The sequence below is a fragment of the Eubalaena glacialis genome, chromosome 2 (genome assembly GCF_028564815.1).
Source record: "Eubalaena glacialis isolate mEubGla1 chromosome 2, mEubGla1.1.hap2.+ XY, whole genome shotgun sequence".
In the NCBI taxonomy this organism is placed as follows: Eukaryota; Metazoa; Chordata; class Mammalia; order Artiodactyla; family Balaenidae; genus Eubalaena; species Eubalaena glacialis.
This window is the reverse complement of record NC_083717.1, coordinates 163,367,987-163,380,557: the sequence shown is the minus strand read 5'-3', so window position 1 is coordinate 163,380,557 and position 12,571 is coordinate 163,367,987. Positions and strand designations below refer to the sequence as shown.

The window sequence follows — 12,571 nt, the reverse complement described above, 5'->3', positions numbered from 1 at the left end:
AATAAGGAAACACAAGCTTTAAATGATACATTAAACGAGATAGACTTAATTGATATTTATAGGACATTCCATCCAAAAACAACAGAATACACTTTCTTCTCAAGTGCTCATGGAACATTCTCCAGGATAGATCATATCCTGGGTCACAAATCAAGCCTTGGTAAATTTAAGAAAATTGAAATCGTATCAAGTATCTTTTCTGACCACAACGCTATGAGACTAGATATCAATTACAGGAAAAAATCTGTAAAAAATACAAACACATGGAGGCTAAACAATACACTACTTAATAACCAAGAGATCACTGAAGAAATCAAAGAGGAAATCAAAAAATACCTAGAAACAAATGACAATGAAAACACGATGACCCAAAACCTATGGGATGCAAAAAAAGCAGTTCTAAGAGGGAAGTTTATAGCAATACAATCCTACCTTAAGAAACAAGAAACATCTCAAATAAACAACCTAACCTTACACATAAAGCAATTAGAGAAAGAAGAACAAAGAAACCCCAAAGTTAGCAGAAGGAAAGAAATCATAAAGATCAGATCAGAAAAATGGAAAAGAAATGCAGGAAATGATAGCAACGATCAATAAAACTAAAAGCTGGTTCTTTGAGAAGATAAACAAAATTGATAGACCATTAGTCAGACTCATCAAGAAAAAAAGGGAGAAGACTCAAATCAATAGAATTAGAAATGAAGAAGGAGAAGTAACAAGTGACACTGCAGAAATACAAAGGATCATGAGAGATTACTACAAGCAACTATATGCCAATAAAATGGACAACCTGGAAGAAATGGACAAATTCTGAGAAATGCACAACTTTCCGACACTGAACCAGGAAGAAATAGAAAATATGAACGGACCAATCACAAGCAATGAAGTTGAAACTATGATTAAAAATCCTCCAACAAACAAAAGCCCAGGACCAGATGGCTTCACAGGCGAATTCTATCAAACATTTAGAGAAGAGCTAACACCTATCCTTCTCAAACTCTTCCAAAATATAGCAGAGGGGAAACACTCCCAAATTCATTCTATGAGGCCACCATCACCCTGATACCAAAAGCAAAGATGTCAGAAAAATAGAAAACTACAGGCCATTATCACTGATGAACATCAACGCAAATATCCTCAAGAAAATACTAGCAAACAGAATCCAACAGCACATTAAAAGGATCATACACCATGATCAAGGGGGTTTATCTCAGGAATGCAGGGATTCTTCAATATATGCAAATCAATCAGTGTGATACAGCATATTAACAAACTGAAGGATAAAAACCATATGATTATCTCAATAGATGCAGAAAAAGTTTTCGACAAAATTCAACACCCATTTATGATAAAAACCCTCCAGAAAGTGGGCATAGAGGGATCTTACCTCAACATAATAAAGGCCATATATGACAAACCCACAGCCAACATCATTCTCAATGGTGAAAAACTGAAACCATTTCCACTAAGATCAGGAACAGGACAAGGTTGCCCACCCTCACCACTATTATTCACCATAGTTTTGGAAGTTTTAGCCACAGCAATTACAGATGAAAAAGAAATAAAATGAATCCAAATCAGAAGAAGAGGTAAACTGTCACGGTTTGCAGATGACATGATACTATACATAGAGAATCCTAAAGATGTTACCAGAAAACTACTAGAGCTAATCAATGAATTTGGTAAAGTAGCAAGATACAAAATTAAAGCACAGAAATCTCTTGCATTCCTATACACTAAGGATGAAAAATCTGAAAGTGAAATTAAGGAAACACTCCCATTTACCATTGCAACAAAAAGAATAAAATACCTAGGAATAATCCTACCTAAGGAGACAAGAGACCTGTATACAGAAAACTATAAGACACTGATGAAAGAAATTAAAGATGATACAAACAGATGGAGTGGTATACCATGTTCTTGGATTGGAAGAATGAACATTGTGCAAATGACTCTACTACCCAAAGCAATCTACAGATTCAATGCAATCCCTATCAAACTACCAATGGCATTTTTCACAGAACTAGAACAAAGAATTTCACAATTTGTATGGAAACACAAAGGACCCCAAATAGCCAAAGCAATCTTGAGAAAGAAAAACAGAGCTGGAGGAATCACGCTCCCTGACTTCAGACTATACTACAAAGCCACAGTAATCAAGACAGTATGGTACTGGCACAAAAACAGAAATATAGATCAATGGAACAGGATAGAAAGCCCAGAGATAAACCCATGCACATATGGTCACCTTACCTCTGATAAAGGAGGCAAGAATATACAGTGGAGAAAAGACAGCCTCTTCAATAAGTGGTGCTGGGAAAACTGGACAGCTACATGTAAAAGAATGAAATTAGAACTCCTTAACACCATACACAAAAATAAACTCAGAATGGATGAAAGAACTAAATGTAAGGCCAGACACCATAAAACTCTTAGAGGAAAACATAGGCAGAACACTCTATGACATAAATCACAGCAAGATCCTTTTTGACCCAGCTCCTAGAGAAATGGAAATAAAAACACAAATAAACAAATGGGACCTAATGAAACTTAAAAGCTTTTGCACAGCAAAGGAAACCATAAACAAGGCAAAAAGACAACCCTCAGAATAGGAGAAAATATTTGCAAACGAAGCAACGGACAAACGATTAATCTCCAAAATATACAAGCTGCTCCTGCAACTCAATATCAGAAAACAAACAACCCAATCCAAAAATGGGCAGAAGACCTAAATAGACATTTCTCCAAAGAAGATATACAGATTGCCAACAAACACATGAAAGGATGCTCAACATCACTAATCATTAGAGAAATGCAAATCAAAACTACAATGAAGTATCACCTCACACCGGTCAGGATGGCCAGCATCAAAAAATCTACAAACAGTAAATGCTGGAGCGGGTGTGGAGAAAAGGGAACCCTATTGCACTGTTGGTGGGAATGTAAATTGTTACAGCCACTATGGAGAACAGTATGGAGGTTCCTTAAAAAAACTAAAAATAGAACTACCATACGACCCAGCAATCCCACTACTGGGCATATACCCTGAGAAAACCGTAATTCAGAAAGAGACATGTACCACAATGTTCACTGCAGCTCTATTTACAATAGCCAGGACATGAAATCAACCTAAATGTCCATCAACAGATGAATGGATAAAGAAGATGTGGCACATATATACAATGGAATATTACCCGGCCATAAAAAGAAATGAAACTGAGTTATTTGTGGTGAGATGGATGGACCTAGAGACTGTCATACAGAGTGAAGTAAGTCAGAAAGAGAAAAACAAATACCGTATGCTAACACATATATACAGAATCTAAAAAAAGAAAAAAAAAAAAGCTTGTGACGAACCTAGGGGCAGGACTGGAATAAAGACGCAGACGTAGGGAATGGACATTAGGACACGGGGAGGGGGAAGGGTAAGCTGGGACGAAGTGAGAGAGTGGCATGGACATATATACACTACCACATGTAAAATAGATAGCTAGTGGGAAGCAGCCGCATGGCACAGGGAGATCAGCTCGGTGCTTTGTGACCACCTAGAGGGGTGGGATAGGGAGGGTGGGAGGGAGACGCAAGAGGGAGGAGATATGAGGATATATGTATATGTATAGCTGATTCACTTTGTTATACAGCAGAAACTAACACACCATTGTAAAGCAATTATACTCCAATAAAGACGTTTTAAAAAATATATCCAATTAAAAAGTCCCTCTTGTGTAGGAGCTTTGTTCACATCAGAACTGTGACAATCTGGCCACTGGTGGGACAAAAGTGGCCTGCAGGAGTGGGGGCTCTTTCTTGTTTCCCATATCTGACTTCACTTTTAGTTAAAATTTTCTGCCTTCATACCTCCCTTCCGTGTTCCTTTTACTTTTTCCTACTTTGACAGGGAAAAAAAAATTCTGATCCTGTTAATTTTTGAGACGAGTTTAGTTGACTGACCTGCAGGGTCATCTCCTAGCCTGTCATATGCATCCATAGCGCAGTGGCAATAGCCCTGAATGTGTGTGTATTAATGGCTCTGCCTGGAAGGTTCCCGAATAAGTGTTTGCTGTGGGCCTACTATGTGCCTAACCACCGACTGAATATTAGTCGCATAAACTCTAAAAAGTGTGGAGGTTACTCCCAGAGGTCATCAGTTTAACCCCCTTGCCCCACAGCAGCCCTGCTGGATGCCCATTCAGTCCTGCCTGCCCTCTTCCTGGGATGGAAAGTTAAGTCCTCTTTGAGTAAAATAGTCCATCTATGGTTTCCTCCTCTTGAAGAAAGTTCTTCCGTAGTTTGAGTCAGAATCTGAGTCATTAAATATTTTACTCAGTGATCCTGGGTTGGCTCTGTGGGACTGTTCAAGAAAAAGCTATTGTCATCCACAGACAAAGTTTGAAACAACTCTCATGCATCCCTGTGGTCATCTCTTTTCCATTCACCCTTTGGTTCTTCTTATCTTGAAACCAACCTCTGGCTCCTTTGAATATTCCTCATGGACATAATTTCCTAACCTTCTCACCTTAGTTATCTTCCTGGATATGCTCCAGTTTGGCAACATCATTATAAAAGTTGGCAATCTCCTTTAAGAGGCAGTATAGAGTAGTCGTTAGGACCAAGAACCCTGGTGCCAGGCTGCTTGGGTTTGAATCCTGACTCTGCCACTTGCAAGCTCCATGACCCCGGGCAAGCTACTCAGCTTCTCTGTGGCTCAGATTCCTTATCTATAAAATAAGAATATAATAGTGTCTACTCATAGGTCATAGTGAGGATTGAACAAGTTAATGTGTGTCAGCCACTTATAAAACACCTTGGCACATAGTAAGCGCTATACAGGTGGTGGTGTTATTATCTGAAAAAGAAAAGAACAGCAGAGAGGGTGATCGAAACCTCCGTCACTGAGTCTTCCCTTTTCCATAAGCAGCAGGAAGGCCAGAGAAGCAGGCCTCCATCCTTCCCTCCCTCCCTCCCAGGTACACCCCGCTGCAGAAGAGCAGCTGCAGATACCGCCCAGAGCTTGCTCCTTTCATTTCCACGATACACTGTAGGGACAGACTCACCAGAGGCTATGCGGAGGTCAGATGCTCAGCTGGGAGCGCCCAGACCCTGCAACTTGCTCCAAAGCAAATGATGCCAGCCAATCTGGGAGAGGATGCTCAGTGGCCATAGGCCATTGAAGAGGAGGATGGAGCCGTGGTTAGGGTAGGCAAGTCACCACAGAACACAATGGATACAGTGTTGGAGCTCCACCCACCCTCATCTTGCCCTCCTCTGCACCTGTGGGTGACCCAGGGGGTGCCAGTTCTCTCGCTGAAAAGATGACAGTGGTGGCTCTCACCATGTGTGAGAGATTAGATGAGTCACTTACTACACATGTCCTTCCTGCACGTGGAGGCATCAGGCCCTGTCCCTGCCCTCATTTACAAAATTAAACATTTACTTTCATATGACCCCCAGTGGGTACAAGGATTTGTTCTTGGGTGATGAAAATATTGTCATTAGACAGTGGTGATGGTTACACAACTCTGTAAATACACTAAAAACCACTGGATCATACATTTAAAGGGATAAATTTTATGGCATGTGAATGCTATCTTAATAGAGTTGCTATTTTAAATAACAAAACCAGGTGGCCAGCCCACAGGCCACCGTTTGCCGACCTCTGGAAGAGCCCAACTAGCTCTCCCATTTTACGGTTGAGCAAAATGAGACCAAAGAGGAAGAAAACTAACATTTGCTGAACAGCAAGTATGTGCTGTGTTATGGGCATTTTCGTGTAAATTATCATACGCAACATCTGGTTGTTTGGAACAAAAGCAATTCAATGAAAAACACATGTAAAACAAGTAGTAAGATGCCCTGGGCACAGTAGATGTTCAAATTGTCCTTTAACAGAAAAGGACAAAGAAAAGCAACAGCTGACCCAACAGTGGGTCTCTTGGCCATTATGCCATCTGTACATAAAGGATGGACTTAAATATTTAGCAGTGTGACTGCTTTTAAAAAAAGAAAAAAAAAGTTGGCACAGTTCACTAAGACATACAGAACTGGCTTTGTTTGGAGACATCCAAAGGAACTGGTTATGGCTGGAGAAGCTCAGAACATTCCAGCTACGGATGCAGCCAGGCTCTTAGTACTTTACCTAGAGAGCCCTCTGCACTGTCTGAAGAGACATCCACACTATTGCTCTAGGTAAGATAGTTCCACATGACAGAAAGACGTAGCCCTTGGACTCATCAAAGATGGGACAATTCCTTTCCCCTAAGACGATGCTCAGCGCTCCAGCCTACCAACGTTTCATCAGCTGAGGTCAACAAAGGTTCACTATTGATGCAAAACATCCCTACTTGTTGAGAACCTGGAAGAGGGAGACCCAGATGGTAAACCCAGGTGTTTCCAGGGCAAGCTAGTCACACAACTCAGCCTGCGGGGGTGATTTCAGGACGTGCAATTCTGTACTATGGGGGTGGGGAGAGGAGGCACTAAAAAGGAACCTCAAGACCTGCTTCACAGCTCAGGCACCAGCACTTAGGAAACAAGCTTCAGTTCCCCAGGTTTTAGAAAATGCAACAGTAAGAGCTATAGAAATGCTGATGAGGGGGACCCACTGTCTTTGCCAAAAAGCCACAGAACTTTCTCTTTGCACTTCCAACTTCTGAACAAAGCATCATCAAGAAGAAAATACAGTTCCCCAGATCCTATGGCAAAAAAATAAATAAATAAATAACCTTGGGAAATAAAAAAGCATATATACGTGTGTGTTGGTGTGGGGAAGAGTGATTAGAATGAGGAAAAATGGGGAAAGCGTGGGTGCCAGACAGAGCTATATCAAGAAAGACTGTTCCTGGAACATGGGGCTCAAAGTGGGAAACATAATACATTTTTTCATGTAGCAGTAACATTATGAATGTTGTTTTATATTCTACAGTATTATTAGAACTACAATCCATCTACACAAAAAAATTAAAATGGCTTGGGAACGTATTTGGTAACAACCGCTAATCGACCACATTATTGCTCAACACTAGAAGGCAATTTGGGAGTATGTATCAAATGCCTTAAAAAGTGCATGTCCTTTTGACCCAATATTCAACTTCCAGAAATTTAATCCCCAAGTTTCCAGAATTCATGGTACATACATACAATGGAATATAATGCAGCCATTTTAAAAAATGAGGTAGAGTGATGTGTAATTAACCTGGAAATAAGTCCACAATATAATTAGTATAAGAAAGCATTAGAAAACGATATATGACATTTTATCATTTTTGTCGTAAATAATGATAAGTACACAAAGAAAAAAAAAACTAGTGGGTTATAGACTTAATTGTTGCTACTTCAAAGAGATGAAATCACTGACTTTACCTTTCTACCTATGTACTTCTGTATTGTCCGAATTTTTTTTTTACAAAGTGTATATAGCTTTTCTATTTAGAAAAAAATGAAAATATTTCTCTTTTGATTATTTGATTAAGTCTCTAGTATACATATATACACACACACTATGTAAAATGAGCATCTACAACACATCATTCTACTAGCTGCGAAGTATGGCTATGCCATAATTTGTTTAAGCACTTCTCTATTGTGGATATTTAGATTGTTTCCAAATTTTTGCAAATATAAGCAGAACTTAGATGGAAATACTTGTGGCTAAATATTTGCACGTATCTTTAATTATTTCTTTAGAATATATTCCTAGAAGTGAAATTTCAGGCTCAAGATGTGGGCACACTTAAGGACATTTGACCCATATTGCAAAATTATCTCATAAAATGTCAGTGCCAATTTACCTTTTCAAGTACAGTGTGGAGGTAGCCTTTTCCCTTCACCCAGGCCTGAATATTACTATCTCTTTTCCAAGTTTGAACAATTTGGTAAGCAAAATGACACATCGTCATTTTTATTTGTATTTCTTTAATTACTAAGGAAAATATCATTCATAGTCACTTATTGGCTATTTGTTATTATTGTGTGACCTGCTTATTGATATCTCTTGCCCACTTTTCTACTAGGATCTTTTTCTTCCTGGTTTGTAAGTTTTTTGTCTAATATTAGCCTTTTGTCATTAAGGCTAATATACATCATTTGCCTTTTTGCTTTGTTTAAGGCATTTTTTATGTTCAGAAATTTTTAATTTGTATATATTTTCTCAACAATAAAATCACTCAGAATTCCAAATTACTGACCTGTAAGTGGGCATTTGAAATATACCCTGTTGTACATATAGGGTCTTGTATACTAACTAGCTACTTCATCATATGTTCTCATATCTTTTCTGCATGTAAGCTCCTTGAAGGCACAGACCGTGACATTTCTTGACTCCACCATAGCCAACCAGCTCACAACCCAGAACATAGCAGAGCTCCAAAATGTCTGAGATGAAAAAATATTGTGTCTGGGACCTGCTTTGAAGCAATCCAGTTTGGGGTGGCAGATGAAAATAGGGTAAAGATGAAACAGTATCAGCCACATGTTAATCATTGTTGAATCTGGGTGACAGGTACATGGGGTTCATTATATTATTATTTCTACTTTTTTGTATGTTTGAAAATTTCCATAAGCAAAAGGATTTTTCTTTTTTATGTTTGCTTGATTGATTGGTCAACAGCATCAGAGAGGGGACTTCTGGAATAACAATGGTAATGAAAATGAATTACATATGCATCAAGGACACTTCTGTAGCATAAAAAGTCAAGAGCACAGGCCTTGAAATTAGGCAGTTCTGGGTACAAATCCTTAGTGATCTTGAACATGTTATTCAACCCCTCTGAAACTCAGTTTTCCAGTATAAATAAGGGTATCAATAACTACCTCAAAAGGTCCTAGTAAAGATTAATGAGTATAAAACTCAGTGCCTGGTACCAAATAGCACTCAATAAAGAGTTGCCATCATTATTATTCAGTGCTGCATAAGCTTGACAAGCTCTAGCCAACATCCTGGTGGTGGTGATCCCATACCCTTCACTGCTGAGATCACTACTACAGCTCTGACTTCAGTTCATCATATTGGGCAGCAGAAAACAGCTTGGCAGAGGACTCGGTAGACCAGATGTCAGGAGTTACATTCCTGATACCCAGAAGAGAAAACAGATAGGACCACACCAAAGGACAAAACCAGTAGCTCCCAACCTTACTCAACAGGTCAGCAAAAAGCCTTGACTCCACATTCCAGTGACGCAACCAAGAACAGGAGTGATGAAGCCCTTACAACAGCAGGTCATTCACAACTTGGACCGAACCCTGGCATCACCTGGGAGCTTGAAATAATAACAATGTCTGGGTGCTTCTCCCAGAATTTGATTTAATGGTCTGAGATGTGGACTAGATATCAAGGTTTTTAAAAGCCTAATGTTGTAATGTTTACCACTCTGCTGTGTGAGTTGGGTTGGGGGGTATCGAGGGAAGCAGTCAAGGGAAAACAAATTAGAGAACAGAGACCATTGCATCCCACATGAACCCCATTAAAGCCAACCCAGTCATGTGGTCCCAAGCTGTGTCCCATGCCAGACAAACCCAGTCCCATTAGGGTCCCCTCACTCCCTCCATAAACTTCAAGAGGATGTTACTGAGTAATAATTCACAGGACTAAAATATGTTATTAACACCAGGATGCATGCATGTCAATATTCTATACAATATTAAAACAATGTATCTGGTCTCGGTTTTGGTCTTAACAAGGAAACAAAAACAAAGAAGTCCAGCTAAGAGACAGTGGAGGCTGGAGGAGGGAGAAAAGCATTTTTTTCTCCTAGCCTTTTGGCAGCCTGTCAGTACAATTGAAGCACAAAGAGGCAGCCTCATTTTGTGAAGTTATTGCAGTGTCTTTGATCAAGGGAAAAGGCACATCCATTTCAATCCCTGTAACGGGGACTGACCAGCTGTCTGACTGCCTAGCTGCCCACCGGGGTGAGCCAGCCTCGAGCCTGCAGACACATGGCAGTGCTTAGTGTGTCAAACACATGAGGGGGCTCTTCACTGTCTATCCACCCTTTGCTGCACTTTAGGGGCCCCCTCACTTAGCAATTCTGCCTGGACTAATCTGGAAGTTCCCCTCCCCGGCAAACACCACCTGGTCCAGCCTGGCCTCACCGAAACAAAAGCTGGCCAGCGGCTGTCTGTCACAAGGCAGCAAACGCTTCAGAACCAGGAGGGCAGGGGTCAACCGTTCTCATAAGTAACACACTCAGAATTACAGAGGTCTAGAGAAAGGGGGAGAAAGGATTCCGCCTCCTCCTTATTACCCCCGTCTCAGCCCCAAACTCAGCTGTGAGGAGTTTGATTTTCTCCCGCACACATGAATTCTCAGCACAAAGATCACCAGCACTCTTTTCACTAGAAAAAATGATAAAGAATTGATGGGGGGGAGGTTCAACAAAAGATTTTCTTTTCCTTAGGTGACATCATCTGTAACATCTTGGGAAGATTTGAGCAGTAGAGCCAGAGTAGAAATGGGGATAATAATGATGATAATGACAGATATCCATATAGCATTTATGTGTTCCAAAGATTTTACATGTGTTAACTCATTTAATCCTCATCACAACCCTATGAGGTAAGCTACAATAATACTCAATAATAGTAATAATAATAGTAACATGTAACACGTATTATATAATAATAATTATTACCACATAGAACGATAATGGAGATCACAGTCTCCATTTTTCACATAAGGATACTGCGACCCAGGGAAGTTCAGCGACGTGCCTGAGGTGGTGGGTGGATTCATGCCTAGTCTACCGCACTAGACTGCCTTCCTCTAGTCTCCACCTCAGAGCCTCCTTTATTTTTTTTCAATAGGCATGTTTATTTCTATAGAAAAGAAACAAAACAGTATAATATTCAAGTGAAAGGAGAGAACTTGATTAAACCTCTCAGAATGGAATTTTAGTACATATTTGTTTTGTATATAGATATGAATTTTAATATTTTTATAAATTTCATCTAAACTTTTGCACCACACGTTTATTTTATGTATTATGATAGCTACACATTAAAGAGTCACATTTCTGGGAGAATTTTGAGATGGGGTGAAGTCACGATAAAATATGGGACGCTTCACGAATTTGCATGTCACGCCTGGCCATGCTCATCTTCTCTGTATCGTTCCAATTTTAGTACACGTGCTGCCGAAGCGAGCACTCAGAGCCTCCTTTAAAGCTGCCAGTTGAGAGAACAGCAAGAGTATTGAGGGCTTTGGAGCTGGAAGGATCTGAGTTGGACTCCCAGCTCCCGGGCCACTCTGCGTCCCGCTGTGGTCGCATCTTCTGTAAATGAGGACACTAACACCTACCTGGCAGGCTTGTGGTGAGACTTAAGTGAGAAAATGAATAAAAGCACCTCTCACAGGGTGGGCAGCCAAGGTCAGCTTAACCCGGTGGTTCTCGATCCTGGCTGAACACTTTTTTTTTTTTTTTCTTTTTTAAAACTCTACTTTATTGGTTGTCTTTTAATTTTATTTATGGATTATTATTATTTTTTTAACATCTTTATTGGAGCATAATTGCTTTACAATGGTGTGTTAGTTTCTGCTTTACAACAAAGTGAATCAGCTATACATATACATATATCCCCATATCTCTTCCCTCTTGCGTCTCCCTCCCTCCCGCCCTCCCTATCCCACCCCTCTAGGTCATCACAAAGCACTGAGCTGATCTCCCTGTGCTATGCGGCTGCTTCCCACTAGCTATCTATTTTACATTTGGTAGTGTATATATGTCCATGCCACTCTCTCACTTTGTCCCAGCTTACCCTTCCCCATCCCCGTGTCCTCAAGTCCATTCCTCTAGTAGGTCTGCGTCTTTATTCCCGTCCTGCCCCTAGGTTCTTCATGACCTTTTTTTTTTTCCTTGGATTCCATATATATGTGTTAGCATATGGTATTTGTTTTTCTCTTTCTGACTTACTTCACTCTGTATGACAGACTCTAGGTCCATCCACCTCACTACAAATAACTCAATTTCGTTTCTTTTTATGGCTAACTGGCTGAACACTTGAATCAGAGGGGAAACTTTAAAAAATACGGAGTCCCATTCCCGACCTCACCACCCCTCCCATTTCCACCTCCACCTGCCCTCGGTCTGAAATCAGCAATCCCCTGGGCCCAGCCCCAAAATGAAACCTGAAACCCAGCGGACCAGAGGCCAGCCTACAGCCTTCGCCCCAAGACTCAGGATTCCTGGGAAGCTGTGAAGGTCCTGCGGCCTCTGCTTCCAGCCCGCAGGTAGTACCCGGATGCCACTCCACTCCACAGAGGGGGTCTCGGCACCAGGCCCGTCCCAAGCAAGTGCCGACCCACCCTTGTCCAGTGGTCCTCCCCACCTTCTCAGAGCCACCTCCGCCCCTAGACTGTGTCCCCACCTGCAGCCTGAAAGCTTTACCACCCCGTTGTCCCATGCTGCCCGTGTTTCAGTCTGTGCCCACTTCAACATAGCCAGCATTACTTTTACACAAGCTCTAGCCAGCAGATCGTACAGGATCAGAGGTAGGACTGCCTGAAAGGAAATTTTAGAATCTGAGTGCATGCACACACGAGCGTACATGCACGCACATGCAGACACCACACGTGCACACA

The 12,571-nt window shown here is 40.9% G+C and overlaps 1 protein-coding gene and 1 pseudogene across 2 annotated transcripts in view; both read right to left on the bottom strand.

Annotated features, from left to right (window-relative positions):
• The window catches only part of SMOC1 (SPARC related modular calcium binding 1), a 148,403-nt gene that overhangs the window by 70,593 nt on the left and 65,239 nt on the right, over positions 1 to 12,571 (bottom strand). The gene's annotated exons all lie outside the window — the stretch shown is intronic.
• On the bottom strand, positions 11,040 to 11,139 carry LOC133086109 (U6 spliceosomal RNA; annotated as a pseudogene).